The sequence below is a fragment of the Zingiber officinale genome, chromosome 3B, assembly GCF_018446385.1.
Source record: "Zingiber officinale cultivar Zhangliang chromosome 3B, Zo_v1.1, whole genome shotgun sequence".
NCBI classification, from domain to species: Eukaryota; Viridiplantae; Streptophyta; class Magnoliopsida; order Zingiberales; family Zingiberaceae; genus Zingiber; species Zingiber officinale.
Genome location: NC_055991.1, coordinates 44,110,019 through 44,122,276, shown reverse-complemented (window position 1 = coordinate 44,122,276; position 12,258 = coordinate 44,110,019).

Sequence of the window (12,258 nt, the reverse complement as noted above, 5' to 3'; positions counted from 1 at the left end):
TAATAATATTTTATTATTATTTTATTATTTTTTCTCGAAACTGGTGAACTTCTATTTCTATCCTTCCATACCACACTGCTAATCCAGGATCAAGTCCTGGTACATTTTGTTTGCTATTTTTTTTTATGTGCAAGGTTCTTTTAAAATGGCATTCCAAGAAGGCTTTAGCACTTTTCGCCCCCCGCTCTTCTCCGGCGAAGACTTTGCCTATTGGAAGAACCGGATGATCTACCATCTCAAGACGCAAGTCGAGATGTGGATCATCATCCAGACCGGTCTCGAGCTACCACTTGACGGCGCTGGAGAACTCGTTTCATGCACTAACTGGGATACCAGCATAAGTAAGAAGGTCGAAGCTGATGCCAAAGCAACCTGTATGCTGCAATGCGGGTTGACAAAAGAAGAACTGAATAGAGTCGGACCATTTTCAAGTGCGAAGGAGCTGTGGAACAAACTAATCGAGCTGCACGAGGGCACGTCAGACGCTAAAGTAAGTAAGCGTGATTTAATTTTAAATAAATTATATAATATTAAAATGCAGGAAGGTGAGACGGCGAACCAGCTTCACGCACGCATCCGGGACCTACACAACGGGCTTCATGAGATCGGCCAAAAGGTGGAAAACCGCGACGTAATAAGGTACGCACTAAGTGCTTTTCCGAGGAACACTTTGTGGGCATCCATGGTTGATGCTTACAAAGTTTCCAAGGATTTATCCTCAATAAAACTAGATGAATTGTTTTCTGAATTAGAATTGCATGAGCAGACTAATGTACGCCCGGTCGAGAAAGGTGTTGCTTTGGTTGCAGGTACTAGCAGAACGCGTGAACCGACGTCAAGGCGCAAATCCAAAATAACAGAGGACGAAGACGATGAATCAGACGCAGAAGACGAAGACGAAGTTATTTCCAAGTTGATAAAACTCGTACGGAAGATGTGCAAGTCGAAGAAGGCAACTCAAATGAACACAAAGGACAGATCAGATGTCACCTGCTACGGCTGTAACCAAAAAGGTCACTACAAGCCAGATTGCCCAAACAAGAAGAAAAGAAGAAAGGCATTGAAAGCAACCTGGTCCGAGTCGTCAGACGAAATCGAGACTGACAAGGAAGAAGAACCAACGAGCTTTCTCGCGTTACCGGCGCAGGCTAACATAATTGACAAAATCGAGTCCAAACTCGAGTCCAAAGCCGAGAACGAGTCAGAAACAGAGTCCGAGCGAAGCCACGGATCCGCATCCGTTTCCGAAGGCCCGATCCCCATTGTAAGTTCTTTTCTCGCCGAAACTCAAATAGATGACTTAAGAAATTTAGTTCCTTATTTGCTTAAAAAATTGGCTAAATCCAACATCCGGGTTAAGTCGCTCCAAAAGGAAGTAATAGCCCTTAAGGAAGCGACTGACTCGAGTTCTTTAACTGAGTCAGTTCAAGTTGGAAGTTCAACTCAAGTCCAACAACTTGAGGAAGAAAATTCCAATTTGAAAACTCAAATTAAAGAACTCAAGGATACGTTAGAACGTTTCACGTCGGGTTCCAAGAATTTGGATCTGATTCTTGGAAAACAGCGTGCCGTTTACAACAAATCCGGACTTGGATTCAAGCCCAAAACTAAATATAGATCATATCTGTCGTTGGTAAATAGAAATAAAAGGAACATAATTCAAGCATGGGTCCCCAAGTCCAACCTCGTTAATCAAGTTGGACTTGGACAATATTGGGTCCCCAAGGATCAGGTCCACTACCTCGATAGATCATATCGAGGCTATGATCCAGGGGGAGCAAGAAGGAAAACAATTTTAATAAATTAAATTCAAATTATAAATTAAAATTTGAAATTAAATTCAAAATACAAATTACAAATTCAAAATTCGAAATTAAATTCAAAATTCAAATTACAAATTAAAATTCAAAATTAAATTAAAATTCAAAATTCAAATTATAAATTCGAAATTAAATTAAAAATTCAAAAATTCAAAATTCGAAATTAAATTCAAAATTCAAATTACAAATTCAAAATTTAAAATTTAAAATTCTAAATTCAATAGAAGGAGGATCCAGAATAGCTGGCACCCCCAACTAAATTACCCGACTGGGTAACCGAACTTAATCTACCCGAAATGGGTAAACAAGAGTGGACTACCCGGCAGGGTAATTAAGGTTAGATAAAATGGGCTAGGTTTAACTTTACTAACAGTACTGGTGAAGTTTTTGGATGATAGTACGTTAGGGAAGCTTGGGCATCGCATGTCTAGGAAGATATGGCTTCGACCTGGTGCATTTGGCCAAGTGGAACTGACCGAAGCTACCCTTAAATGGATCCTAACTAGTTAGACCAAGTTTTAGTATTAAGTTAAATGGGTAGGACTATTTGGAAAACCTCGAAGGCATGGTTACTTTAATGAGTTCCTTGTGACTCACCATGGCCCAGAAGTTTATCCAAAGAATGTTTACTTGTTGAACCCAAAGCTAAACCTGAATCTAACACAAAGTTAAATCAACCCCTTAAACTGAACCTCAATTCATCTCACAACAATTATAGGATTACCTGATTGAAAATTTAGATCGGGTGAGATGACTAAGAAATTAAAACTAAAATTAACTTAAATCAAGTTAATTCAAAATTATTTTATAAAACTTCATTTCAAAAATCTTTTAAACATTATTTTAAAATCTTTTAAAAATTATTTCAAAAATCTTTTAAAATTATTTCAAAAATCCTTTAAAAATAATTTTAAAAGTCTTTTAAAATTCCTTTCAAAATCATTTCAAAAATCTTTTAAAACTTCATTTCAAAAATCTTTTAAAAATTATTTGAAAATCTTTTAAAATTATTTCAAAAATCTTTTAAAATTATTTCAAAAATCCTTTAAAAATCATTTTAAAAGTATTTTAAAATTCCTTTCAAAATCATTTCAAAAATCTTTTAAAACTTCATTTCAAAAATCTTTTAAAAAATTATTTGAAAATCTTTTAAAAATTATTTCAAAAATCCTTTAAAAATCATTTTAAAAGTCTTTTAAAATTCCTTTCAAAATCATTTCAAAAATCTTTTAAAACTTCATTTCAAAAATCTTTTAAAAATTATTTGAAAATCTTTTAAAAATTATTTCAAAAATCTTTTAAAATTATTTCAAAAATCCTTTAAAAATCATTTTAAAAGTCTTTTAAAATTCCTTTCAAAATCATTTCAAAAATCTTTTAAAACTTCATTTCAAAAATCTTTTAAAAATTATTTGAAAATCTTTTAAAAATTATTTCAAAAATCTTTTAAAATTATTTCAAAAATCTTTTAAAAAATTATTTGAAAATCTTTTAAAAATTATTTCAAAAATCTTTTAAAATTATTTCAAAAATCCTTTAAAAATCATTTTAAAAGTCTTTTAAAATTCCTTTCAAAATCATTTCAAAAATCTTTTAAAACTTCATTTCAAAAATCTTTTAAAAATTATTTCAAAATTCTTTAAAAATCATTTCAAAAATCTTTTAAAACTTCATTTCAAAAATCTTTTAAAAAATTATTTGAAAATCTTTTAAAAATTATTTCAAAAATCTTTTAAAATTATTTCAAAAATCCTTTAAAAATCATTTTAAAAGTCTTTAAAAATTCCTTTCAAAATCATTTCAAAAATCTTTTAAAACTTCATTTCAAAAATCTTTTAAAATTATTTCAAAAATCCTTTGAAAAATCATTTTAAACTTAATTTCAAAAGCTTTGAAAAATCCTTTGAAAAATCATTTTAAACTTAATTTCAAAAGCTTTGAAAAATCCTTTGAAAAATCATTTTAAACTTGAAAAATCCTTTGAAAAATCATTTTAAACTTAATTCTAAAATCCTTTGAAAAATCATTTTAAACTTAATTTCAAAAGCTTTGAAAAATCCTTTGAAAAATCATTTTATACTTAATTTCAAAAGCTTTGAAAAATTCTTTGAAAAATCATTTTAAACTTAATTTCAAAAGCTTTGAAAAATCCTTTGAAACATCATTTTGAACTTGAAAAATCCTTTGAAAAATCATTTTAAACTTAAGAAACATCATTTTGAAGTTGAAAAATCCTTTGAAAAATCATTTTAAACTTAATTTCAAAAGCTTTGAAAAATCCTTTGAAACATCATTTTGAACTTGAAAAATCCTTTGAAAAATCATTTTAAACTTAATTCTAAAAATCCTTTGAAAAATCTTTGAAAAACTTATTTAAAAATTATTTGAAAAATCTTTGAAAAACTTATTTAAACATCCTTTGAAAATTCATTTCAAAAATCTTTTGAAAATTCTTTTCAAAATCTTTTAAAATTAATTCAATTACTGTCAAAATATTTAAAAGAATTTAAAAATATTTGATAATTTAGAATCTGCACATGTTTAATAAGCTGCACATGTTTGATAATTTAGAATGGATGAGCTGGAATTAGGATAAAATAAAGTTCTTCTTATGTTTGTACTCTAAGACCCAAAGAATTCATTAAGACATTAATTAAGGGGGAATGAACAGAGTCATGCTAGTACTTTAAGTCTAAACAAATTCCTTTAGGGCTCTGATACCCAATCAAGTTAAATAATTTAATTTGACTCATGCTTGGACACATAAACTCAAAGAATTCATTAAGGCATTAATTTAAAATTTAAATTATCTATGCAACAATTCTTTTCAAACACCTTATGAATTGAGCTAAGTACTTCACCTAAATTTTTTTTAAAAGTCTGAGTACTTAACTATGCTACCCTTTAGGGGGAGCTTAAATTAACTAGACTATTTCTCTCTTCTTAATTCTTTTTGATTTATGTCAAAGGGGGAGAGAAAAGTCAAAGTTAAGAAATCAAGAATGAAAGGATGAGCATAAACTTTAAATTTTTTTATGCATTGATGCTTCTGGTTAACTTTCATTATTTATTCCTTTATTTAAATGTTATATTTTACTTAACTTTGAACCAAGATTGCCATAATCAAAAAGGGGGAGATTGTTGGTGCAGTGAGCACCAGATGATCGAACCTGAGTTTTGATTATGGCAAAGGGCTCAAAGTTAAGTGGTGGTGTTATCTAACAAAATTCATGGAGCTTGCAGGAAAGTCCTAAGTGATACTTAGGCAAAAGTCCTAGCTGCGGTTAGGCAGGTGAAAACCCTAGGGGGTGGTAACCCTAGGTCATAGGGGGTGGTAACCCTATGCGGAAAGTCTTGGCAGGTCGATGGCTTCAGGCAAAAGTCCTAGGGGGTGGTAACCTTAGGTGGAAAGTCCTGGTGTCGCGAACCTGTGAAAGTCTGAACGAGCCGGGAAGCGGATGTTCAGCAGAAAGTCCGAAGCATCGAGTGCCGAGCAAAAGTCCAGTCGATCCGGAGGATCGAGCTGGCACAGGTAATCTCTCCCGAGAGGAGGAGGCGTCGGGTCGACCTAGGGTTTCCGGGCGGAAACCTGAAGTCAGACTCGGACAGTCCGGAGACTGTTAAATACTTCATTTATAATAGTTATTGTATTATGTGCTAACTTTGTGCTGCAGGGTAGTGTTTGGGACTAACGTATCTTGCAGGTGCAAAGGAGCAACTTAAAGCCTCGGATGAACAGTGTCCAAGGCGCCTCCATGGAGCTTGGAGGCGCCTCGGATGCAAGGCTGGAGCTGGCTGCGAGAAGCTGTTCAAGGCGCCTTGATGAACAGTGGAAGGCGCCTTGAACAGATGAAGGCGCCCTGTGAACAGTGGAAGGCGCCTTGAGTCTGCGATAAGATTCGACCAGTTCGCTCCTCATCTCCGCGGCTGACTCGGCTGTTCAAGGCGCCTTGGTGAACAGTAGAAGGCGCCTTGAACACCCTTTATAAGGGGTTTCGACCAGCAGCTCTGAATAACAATTTCCAAGCGATCGTTCTGCTACAAGCTGCTCACGAGACGATCCCGAAGTGCTGCTACGAGACACCGACGACCCGGAGCTCCGAAATCTTCAGATTACGATATTGTTGTCGGTATAATTGTACCTTTTTATTGTACTTAACTGTTATACTTGTACTCTTGTCGAGCTATTAGTTGTTGCCCACGGAAAGCGATCAAGGATCGCGGGCCTTCGAGTAGGAGTCGTCACAGGCTCCGAACGAAGTAAACGACCGTGTCTTTTTGTTTGTGTCTTACATTTTCCGCTGCGTATTTTACTTTGATAGTTTTACGATTCCGATAATCGAACAAAATAGCCGCGAGCGCTATTCACCCCCCCTCTAGCGCGTCTCGATCCAACAATTTTGACAAATTATGTAGAATTAAGTCACTACTTAACTTATGATCTATAGCAAAACTGAGTGATGCTAAACGCTCTATGTAGCCATTCATCTTTAGTACAAATTATACAAAACACAAATCCTCCTGCATCTTTGAGCAAAAGAGAAACTTAGAGACCTCAAACCATTCAGATCTAGCTTGCTTATCAAACAGCTCACGAAGATAATAGATAATATCATAAGCATCCAAATGCTAATGTTGTTTCCATAGTTCAGGAGTCATAGCGGCTAGCATGATACAACTTGTAAGTACAAAATCATTCTTATATTTTTTATGGACCAACAATTGGTCCGCAGTTGCATCGGCATGAACTCTTATGGGAAGAGGCTTATCAAGGACATAAGTTTGCTTCTTAGCTTTAAGAACAATTCTCAAACTTCGAAACAAGTCCAAGAAGTTTGGCCTAGTTAGTTTGTTCGAGTCTAAAATTGAACGCAAATTAACAGAAGTCATAATTAAATGATTAACCTAAAAATATAAAAATGAGAATGTTTTAGAGACATAATTTTATTTATGTAAACAATTTACATGAAATAAAAGCTCGCTTATTTATTAAATTCAAATACCCTTATTTTAAATTCTATAGATGGTAGGTTTTCTCCAAGTGGGTTGATATCCTCCATAGATTAAAATAACCTTGACTTTGGCCAACAAGTCATTCTTAGCTATAGTGGTAGGTAACAAGTTTACCGATTGCATATCGCTTATATACAACTATCACATTATGCTAGTAACTAATTGATTTTTGTATAAATATCAGGTTGTTAACACATTAACAAGTATACAGCAAATACATATCACCCAACTTCACCTCTATCCACATTGATCATGGCTTGGGCACAACAAATCAACTCTTCAACTTTAAAATCAACCCGTTAATCATTAGATTGTATCTCCATAGTTTGAATATATTTAATTTCAAGTTAAGCTTGATTTTGACTAATAACTCAAATGAGAACTTAAACTCTAGTTCTTACCATATTAACAGAAGGTGTAGATTTTAATATTGTATAAGGGATTTGGTCTCATCTACATCATGCAAATATTCTATCTACATGACATATGCATAGCATAAATGATGACATGACACATTGCACACATAACATAGATGATGACATGACACATCACACGGATGGCATAGCATGACACATCATACATATGACAAGATCTAATTATATTGCACACATGGTAAAATCTAATCATGTCATAATTAATGAATCTATATGGCATACAATAATACATAAATATGGCATAAATTAAAATATATTATAATTCCATTTTAAAAATAAAAATATGTTATAAATCTAATTTTAATAAATCAAGATTTATCTAATTAAATTAGGAAACTAATTTCTAAATTTAATTAACATATTTCATCTAGAATCTTTTTATCAATCGGTAATATTTAATTATTTTAGAAATAAATTTATAAATTAATTCCCTAATAATTTAGAAAATAAAAAATTAATATTTCTTAATTTATTATAGAATAATTCAAATCTAGATTTTGTATGATTTTTCATATCTTTCCAAATTTGGTATTTCCTAACAATTTAGAAAACTTTCTAAAAATAGAATATTTTAATAAATATAAAAAATTTATAAAAGATAATTTTTATAATTTAATTTAGAATATCTCAAATCTAGATTTTTAAATAATTTCAAACCTTTTCCAAATTTGGTATTACCAAACAAATTAAGAAATTTATTAAAAATAGAATATTTCTTAAAATTCTAGAAATGATAATTTCTAAATTAACATAATATTTCTAAATTTAATATTCTAAAATTATTTCAGAAACTTTCTAAAAGTAGAATTTCCTAACAATTTAGGAAACTTCTAAAAATAAAAAATTCTTAATAATTCTAGAAAAATCCTAAAAATTAATTACAATACTAATTATGAACCGTAAAATAATTTTATGATCATGTCAAAGCACAATTAGGATCTAATACCACTATAAGGTTATGTCTGATGCGGTGTGTGCTAAAAATATGTTTCGTAAACATGCACGGCGGAAGACTTAACGAGAAATAAACTAATTTATTACATCACACACTACACGCATGAAAGATATAATCGTGCAGATAAGATCAAAAAATAAAATAAAATTGAATAACAATTATTCTAGGTATACCTTACGGATGAGCTATAATGAGAAGGGCATCAACCTTTTATGATGTTATCGAACCTCACCTTTATTTGTATCCACGCCGAGCTCTTCAAGATAACTCCAAGAGAATAAGCTTCACCTTCAGAAGGTGCTAGTCACGAGTGAATAAGAATGATCAAGAAGAGGAAGAAGAAGCAAAAGGAAGATCTTCTTCCTTTGGATGGCTCACGACAACAAGAGGAGAAGAGGTATTGGGTTTAGGTTTTCAAAATCTAATCAAGCTAATAATGAATTGTGCGTTAATTCTCTCTTAACCATCTCAATATATAGTCTTATTTAATGAGTTGGATTAGAAAGCCCAAATCTAACCCATTATGCCTTAACCAAAAATTTTCCATGAACCCCTTGGTTTGGTTTCCAACTAAAGTAAGTTGGTTCATAGCTAAACCAAATTGGTTCATAGATAAACTAAATTGGTTCATGACTTAATCAAATAGGGTTCAACTCTTTCATAAGAGATGTGGCTCATCCGCGCTTCTGTTCCGACAAATATTTTCATATTTGTCTTATGTATGGTCCAACCAAACATTTATCTCTTAATCTAAAAATCTTTTTCTCTAACTTATTTTATGTCTTTTAGAGACTCACAGTGCATGTGATCCAATAGGTTCTCGGTTTATCTTGGCTATCCATAATTAACTACTTACTTATGGAATGATCATTAGTGGCACCTGGTAGTACATCATGATCCCCAATTAACTAGAAAACCACAGTTAATCTTGGAACTAATTAATTCTGGATCCTTCAGTAACTATAGTGAGTCGTGTCTCGTTCCTTTTATTCATCTTACACCTACTTAGTTCAGGACATGGTTAATGTGTCTGTCCCCACTAAGATGACTACGTCACACCTAGTCCAAGTAATACTTTCTCGTTCTATGGATTTAAATTACTCATAAATGTGTACAAGAGTCTCATACTCTTAACATGTGATGCTTTGGCCAAATATTTTGAGTAATAATCCTAACGATTAGCCATAGGGTATATGTCTCCTCGCAATGAGTAGTAAATCCTTTGTGGGCTATCCAAAAACCTTCAAGCACTTCAACTTATACCTAATCATCTCGGGTCCACACCTCCAAGAGATGTTTGCTTAAGATGTCAAAGTATAAGTTTGCATGTCCAAGATGACTTATATACCTCAAGTCAAAGGAAACTTGCACTAGAGCTACAGTAAGAACTTCACAGACATATGGGTATATGTAGAGAATCATATGAAATTTTATAGCAAGTTACTCCAATGAACTGGTTACCATAACTAGCATCCACATTTAACTCTCGATATCTCAATATCTCCAGCTAATGAGAAATAGCTGCTTGGTTGAACCAAGGAGTATAACTCTTGCTAGTCTTATGGAATTGATGATTTTTGAATGCACCAATTCAATAACTAGAAAATTTCCAATATGTTCATAATTGCACATGATATGAATTGTATTGCAGGTATTCAGTAAATGAGTTTAAGACTATTCAAATATATAATATGTATTCAAATAGTAAATTTATATTTATCAAATAAATATTAAAACCATAAGGCAATTTCCTTAGGACATCCCTCAAAATCTAACAAGGGTGAGAGTGACAAGATTTCTCACAATATGGAAGACGGAATAGGAGGCGACATCAAACCGCATGAAGGAGTCGTCGTAGTGGTGGAGGTCTGGGGTGAGTGCGCAGAACCTACAGGCAGCAAGGCCAAGAATCTAGCGCCGCCACGAGTACTAGAGCTCCGAGAAGCCATGGACACCAAACAAGAGAATGTAATCACCCTTGTGATCAAAGATTACATAAAACTTTTGACCAAACGTAGTAATATAATATTAATTACGTTATATTACATTACAAATTTTATTACACTACAAGCTTAATTACATTACCTCTAATTAAACATAGCATAAGATTTTTCAAATCTCGATACCCTTCGTTTGGTAATTGAGTTGTAATTGATTTTTTACTAAATAATTTACAACAAAATAAAAATATTTTATATAATTCTTTTGAATATATTAGTCATTTCCTATCATTTTTTTCTCTATTTGGTAATTTTTTAATATAATTAATATTTTCATGATTTTGAAAAGAGATATTGAGATAATTGGACATTTTTCAACTAATAAACCTATTAAATTTGTGTTTATATTTTTCATTTTACTGAATCATATATATTTTGAAGAATAATTACATCAATATTATTAAAAAACTTATCTTCAAGATTTATTAATTCAACTTCTTCTTCTTTTGAATTACTATTATCTTCTTTGTTAATATTAATATTTAATGAATTAGATTTGTTATTATTAAAAAGTTTTTAATAGATTTCTTTATCCTAAAGTATTATCTTCTAGCAAAATTTTAATTGATTTTTCATTTAAATTTTTAATTATATTATTTTTTATGTTTTGATTTTTAATATTAGTAACAAATCTATCAAGTGCGCCTTTTTGAAATTAAATAAATTCTTTTATTTTTTATATACTTTTTTCATATCTAGAATTATATTTTTTTTAACAGGCATATTTATATTCAAATAAAAGAAAATAAAATATAAGTCCCTAATATTTTATAAAAAAAATTGTCTAAAATTAAAGGAACAATAAAACTTGATTTATATTGTGTAGTTTCAATTTGATGATATTTTAAAGTTCAATTATTACTTGCAAAAATATAATAATATATAAATATTAATTTTTATTTTGAATTATTAACTTAAGCAACATAATCTATCAGATAATTTTTACATAAAAATTGAATAGAATATAAAAAAAAAAAAGAGCACTGAGATCTATAGCATATTACATATTATCAAACAATAAACAAAACTTTATGATAAGTAAGATGGACTTTGAAATACAAAAGTGACAATAGACATGCACCTGAATGACTAATCAATCGAAATTTAAGAAAAACTATATAAAAAATTATTCTCAACCATTAAAGAAGAATCAATAAGTATCAAGTTTTAATGAATCATGCTAAATCAGATATTATAATTAATAAAAATCTAGAGTTCCCAATTTGGATAAGTATTTATCATCATAAGAAAACTTAAAAAAGAAAAATAATTAATTTGGTATTTAAAAAGTCTAGTATTTTATTTATATTGTATGGATAAAAAATCTATAATTCATATTTTTATTGAGAAATAAGAAGAAAGAGCTAGGAAGGAATATTATCAATGAAGAGAAGAAGAAGAAGAAGAAAAAAAAAAAAAAAAAAGAGGTGTTCTCTAATAATTTAATCAATGACGGAGAAGAAATGTACATAATAGTTGATTAGGAAGAAGGAAAAAGTCACGAGATCAATAGCGTGTTTGAGAGAGATTGAAAAGGAAAATTTTATTAGGTAGGCATATAATTAAATGGTATAGTGTTTCCTGATTGCAAAAGGCAGTGGAAAGAAGAAAATAACAACACTAATAAATAAATACACCAAATAAGAATGAATTGTATGTACTTGTAAAAGAGAATTTCATATAAAATTGAGAAACACAATTAAAGAGGAAATAAGGGACAAGTGGAAGGTCACCGAAACAGTGAAAATGGGAAGCGGAGTTGGCACATGAATTAATTGAGAATTGGACAGGGGATCGCCGACCAAGCAGAATAGGCATGACATTTATTAATGTGGGCACGTGTGTTCACATAACGAATTCATTAATGTGTATTCGGTGGTAACGCTAAGCATCTTCACTACAAGTTTTATTAAAAAGTTATCTCGGCCTTACGATGTTACAGTAAAATATTTAAATTATCATTCATATATCTATTATTTAAATTCTATTTATGATATATTTATAGAAAAAAAAATTTTAAATAAGAGGCGTAATTA